This window comes from Pelecanus crispus, chromosome 3, assembly GCF_030463565.1.
Source record: "Pelecanus crispus isolate bPelCri1 chromosome 3, bPelCri1.pri, whole genome shotgun sequence".
Classification (NCBI taxonomy): Eukaryota; Metazoa; Chordata; class Aves; order Pelecaniformes; family Pelecanidae; genus Pelecanus; species Pelecanus crispus.
This window is the reverse complement of record NC_134645.1, coordinates 78,729,607-78,735,832: the sequence shown is the minus strand read 5'-3', so window position 1 is coordinate 78,735,832 and position 6,226 is coordinate 78,729,607.

Sequence of the window (6,226 nt, the reverse complement as noted above, 5' to 3'; positions counted from 1 at the left end):
TTGAAGTCTGATAGATATTATAGCAATAGATGTATTTTTAATTATTTATATCATGCAATATCATGTTGTAACTTACAACTGCTTTGATTTACTGCATTTTAATAGACTAAAATATCTTCTGGCACTGAATGCTCCTGTAAGATGTGTCTGATCCAGGCTAAGGTCTTTCCATCTCATGCCTGAAGACATTCTTCTCCTCAGTTTGCTTCCTATAAGTAATATATTTAAGGTTCATGTGACTTATTAAGTGTCTGGAGACAACTGTTTTACCAGCTCCTTATTCAAAGATTGAATTTTAAGATTACAGCTTATTAAGCTAAGATTACAGAGGAACTTTCATTGCAAGTCTCCTTTTTCAGACAACCATGGCAAGAACCGAGAAAATATGATTCAGGAACACTCAGATATGAAATGAGTTTCCTTTGATTCATTCTATGATCTTTTTCATTTCTGACAAAAAGTATTCTAGAATATGGACCGTCCAATAGAAGGCTCTAACAGTTGACAATATGGCTTATGTACTTCCTGAAAATATTGGACTAGCAAAATTTTAATTTAAGAATTAAGACTGTCCAGTAAGGAAGAAAACATACAAGATGACCCATTTATACAATCAAGTCAGATTAGATTTAAAATCTTGGTTTTTATGATGGACTTTTGACAGCTGAAGCCTCAAATGAATAAAAATATATTTAGCAGAAAATTTCAGGAAGGGGAATATTTTAAAGCTGCCTGCACAGTGGATAGCTCCTAAATTAGTGAGGAGGTGAAAGTCAATAAGCAAATGACTGTAAATAATTCAATCTGCAGTTCTTCTTAATTTGTGAAAAGAATACAGCTTTGGGATTGAAATGACTCCTGTTTGCTTTAACCTACGTTGCTGGGTTTTTTTGCACAGTCAGAATCAGACTAGCCGACTAACCTTTTTAAAAAATTACAGACATCCATTTTTCTCTCAACTCTTCAGCAAATCTCTGGGGACATGTTTTTCACATCAAAACCCTGTATGAAATGTTGCATACAAGATGCAATGTAATATGACAGATGTCCATGTGGACAATACTAGTGAAATGTGATTTTGTCATGAACAGTGAAAACCTGGACATCAACTACAGTGCCAGAATAGATGCTGGTGTGCAGTAGACAGCATGAACAGATAAGCATCTGAAATGCAATATGTTAACAAAGAAGGGCAATGAAACTTTGATTTATGTACCCAAAGAGGGAGCTTATAATGAATTCAGGAACACTAGGTCTCTCTGGGCAGGATTTTTTCCAACTGATGTTAAAATATCTGGTCTAAACTAGTAATCTATTCCTTCTCTGTATTTCAGTGAAACTCAATGGCCGTGACACAATCCTCCTATCTTAGGTATTTGTCTGTATGAAATAGCTATTGAAATGTCTGTATCTCAAAACTGGAGCAGACCAGAAAATTAGCACAGCCCATACCGTTACCTGTCTAAAACTCTAAAATTAAAATTAAACTCATTTGTGTCTCTCCAGGACCAGGCCTGGAATAGTTTGCTCTGTGCTGTGAACCTGACTTTACCTCCACATTATGGAGAAGTCACTTTGTTTAGGTGTATAGACATGGATGTAAGCACTCATGTTTGGGTATTTAGCATTTGGAAATGTGACAATTTGTTTTCTGTGCACTTCTTTACCTAGCTAAACAAGGGCTATGAATATGACTATGAATACAGCAGATATTAAATCCTATCATCCCTTGCTTCTTCAGGGTGAATCTCTGTTCCACAAAGAGCTGTCAAGGTGGCCATTGAAGAATTTTGGTTAAGGGCAGTCTTTTATTTACACAACCATCCCATTGCTATTGAGTTTTCTCACAAACATGGTTTCCCAGATGTAGTTTTATAGAAAGTGAATAGCAAGGCAGGGATCCTGGATGACATAGAAATTAATCCTGGCCTTTTATTCTAAAGGACATTCCAGATATTTTTTTCCATATCCTTATCTTTTCTTTAAAATGTGTGAAGTTTTACAATTTCTATTTCCATTGTGTATCTGAAGATAGAGCAATGGCTGACTAATAAACAGAATTAGGTCTTAAGATATATATGGCATATTAGATAATAACAAAATTTTAAAAAGTCCTCCAAGTACAGTTCTGAGCAGTAGAAAAATGTTTGGACTGTTCCTAGACTAATGTGAGGCAAGTAGTTAGGATTTTCAGCTTAGGTATGTCTTATCAATTAACATCTAAGTAGGTGTTGGGAGTGTGTTGAAAGGGGAAGTATCAAAGTGGAGGTAAGCTATGGGTGGAGTCTGTCAAGAATCAGCCTTAAGTGTGATCTTATTTATGTGTAATATTTCAGTGAAATCTGGTACCAATACTAAGATGCAAAGAGCCCTTAATAAGCAAAAAAACTGTATGTATCACTTAACATTCCAATTTGTAATAAGAAAAATAATTTGCTATTGTCAGAAAGAGACATCCTCATGTCATCCTAATTTACCCTAAAAGCTTAACTATCACTTTAAAATGTGCACTGTGGATCCCCATGTGTCTCATCAGAAATATTCAAATTCAGTGGCAGTGTGGATCATTTGTTCATAACTGAACTGGTAGTTGGCGCTCTTCACTGTTTCCATATGATTTCAGATGAGCTGGGAACAGTATAAGCAAAGGAAATCATGATAATGATTCAACAGATTGCATAGGTAGGACTGCAGCGCTGAACTGTAGCTGACCTATAGCTAAACCCAACTGGTATACTCAATTTTCTTCTGTCAGAAGAAAATGTAGCTAAAAATTACTGACTGATTGAAAACATAGTTCAGTAACAGGACTGTGAATTTTAGCACAGTGACACAAAAGGGCCATAGCTGGAGCTATAACTGCAAGAACATTTGGGACAATGTAACACAGTCTATTGATATATTTCAGCATTATTTTTTCAGCTGGCCTGGTAAGTCTGCTGATTTTGCACATGTGTCAGTTTGACCAAATGTAACTACGTTACTATACATAATTATGCTTCTGTTATCTTCAAAATTACAATGACTTATCATTACATCATTTCTTTTGTAAAGCCAATGTAGATATGCCTACAGATTGTTTATGATCCGTGTCATTGTATAGATTTTATATGACAAAACACAGCCTGGACCTACATAGTTTTGTGCAGAATAATTACCAGTTGGCATACCAGAACAAATCGTGGGAGGCCATCAAACAGCTCGTCCAAGCCTTCCACCCATCTGTCCACTTGCCGTTTGTGGAACATGCAGTTTTTATCTGTAATGATTAAATAGCTTTTTGTATATCAGATTTTCAGTTTTCCTAGAGCAATGCTTGCATACAGCATTTAGTGTTCATTTAGTGTTCATTTCCCAGTGTGGTAACCTTCTGCCTAACTTCAACTGGTTAAAATAAAAATAAGAAATACAATTTAAAATATTTATTTGTTACTTCATTTTCTCCTAATTTCCATCTTCAGTGCACTCTCCTTATCTAAAAGCAACTGTGGTTTATATATGTAGGATCTTTTTTTCCTCAAGGGAAAAAGCTTGGGATAAACATTTTTAAGACAATCCTATTTTGCCTGCATTGATAATAATGTAGCTGAAGAACAGTAATCTTAGTGGTATTTGCAGGTAAAATTTCTTAAGAAGTTTATTTTATCAGTAACAGGTGACTCGAGAATTAGCCCCTGAGAGAAAAATGAATTTAAACTGTTAGACGTGGTAATGGCATACATTAAAAATAGAGCAACACATATCAGTGTCAATGTCTTTCTCAGTATATTTGGCATTAAATAATTTAAGATCTGTACTTCTATTTACTCTTCTGCAAATACAGCATGCATATATCCAGTGGATACTGCAAATGTTACAAGTTACTTTGAAGTCAAGGTTAACTTTTTTAACTTACTTCAGTCAATTAAGACTCCCATGCCTTGGACATGGCTCTGGGATATAAAGAGTATTACTGAAATACCCGACAGTTGCGTCTGAGCCCAGCGCGTCTGAAGCAGGTGTGAAACCTCCTCTACACTCAGCCGGCTTTCCTGTTAAATCTGTTTAACAGCATATATATAAAACAGTATATATATGACGTTCTCTGCTCTACAAGTCAAGCTGCACCAGGTGAAGACCTCCCCACCTCCCCTGGGGGAGGCTGTCGCCTCTGGTCACTACCATGGTTCTGAATGCCCATTGTGCCAGCGCACCTGATGCTACCACAGGGTGTCCTCTTCTCTTCTTTTTCATATGTTTCATATGCTTGTGGGGAGTTGGAATATTTCTGGCCCTGCTTTTTCTCTATTTCCTTGTAGTGACTGACCCTATATTTTCAAGATGCTGAATTAAGATATTAGACTCATGGCATCACAGAAAATTAGGCTGGATGAGGCCGTAAGTCACCATCCATTCCGTTCCCTGCTTCAAGGTAGGATCAGCTAACTGTAAGTCTTTCCTGACATTTCTCTCCGATGTTTTAGAAAATGTCAATCTGTTTGAGTATTTACCTACTTTTAGAAAGTGAGCATTTTTTTTTTTTCTTTTTCCCAAAAGTACAACTTTAAATTTATAGGTGCCACAGGTTATTCTTGCCTTGGTAGACACAGGACATGGTTTACTCCCTTCTAATTTGCACCCTTCTTTGTAATCTTTGATAACAGTGGTCCTTTAGTCATCTTAAGAACAACCCTGCTCCTTTCAGTCTTGCATCATAGTTTGCTTCTTAGACTTTGGACACTTCCTTTTCTCCATGCAGGCTCTTCAACTCACTCACATCTTCCTTGAAGTGTGGTGCTCCAAACTGGATGATGTGTTTCAGAGAAGGGCTTCCTAATTCTGCATAGATTGGGCCAAACTTTGTATTTCTGATCCACTGTGATTCCCACACTTTATTGTACCAGCTGCTGCCTAGTCAGTGTTTCCCCATTTTATGTGAGTGTACTTGATTAAACTTGTTCTTACTGAGTTAATTTTGTTTATATCCATGCAAAAGAATATCATTAGTAGAGTAGGCCCCAGCAATAAGAGCTGGCTGAGAATCCTGCTAAGACCTGGGTTAACCTTTACTGCAAAGGGTTACTGCAATGACCTGGATTTGTCCCTCACCAGCTCCTTCCAGAAAACAGTTATTTTATGTCAGCATCTGTGTGGTGACATGCTGGCTTATGAAAGCCTGGCTGAACTTAAGTTGAAGATGAGAGATTGGCAGCTCACGTACAGCGGCACTAACCAGTGAGCTGTGATATGAAATACCTACAAGCCAAGAGTACTAAGGCATCATCTTCATCTACAGAACCACACTACGCTGAAGGTAGTCAAGGCCTCCGAAGCAAAATGTTTGTCACAAGGGTAAAAAGGGCAGTGAAAGTTTCACCTGTCTCATTGCTTCTGAGACCACAGGAAGCGAGTAGTACCATCCTTTTCCCTTTTTGTACCTATGCTTGCTATAGACTGTGGTGAATGTATAGATTTCCTGGAATGGGAAAATATATTTGTGTGCACACATGTGATTAAGACAACAGTTATTATTAGGCAGAATTCCTACATAGTCTACATAGGATAAAGATGGATTTGACATCATGCAGGCCTGTAAAATTAGCATGAAATGCGTAAAATATGGATGCTTTATTTCCAGTGATCTCAGTAATCATAAGCTAATGGGAGCCCATGAAAAGGGAAAAAAAACCTGAAATGTTTTTGGTGGGTGGGAAAATAGCATTACTTGGCGAAGTTTCTGCTACAGTAAGTAGGAAAGAATTTTCACAGATAATTCCTTAGCTGAGATTTCCCGGCTGACTTACAGATAGATAGAAGGTGACATATGCAGCTAGGATTTGCCTGATAGTCTTAATATGAAAGTAGAGCTCCTCCCAAATTCCACATGGCACTGCTGCAAGCTTCTGTGAGTTAGATCCAGCTCTACTATAGTGGGGAATCATTTTGCCCTGGTAGACGCATACTGACTGTTCACTTTAATTTTTCATTATGTCTGACCAGTTGTTGATGATACTGTAATATTCAGTGAAATGAGAATCAAATGCTTACTTTGAGCTTTATATTGAAGTTTATAACAGAGACAAGTTACCCATGACTCAGGCATTCTTGATCAAATAAATCACTAAAACAAAAAGTGGTTTGTCTTTCATTCTGTGGGCAAGCTCTTCTGGGATTTAAAGGTTCTTTGTCTTATCTGACACTTTGACAAGGCGAATCATTTAGTGAATTAAAGAAAGCATGCATTTCC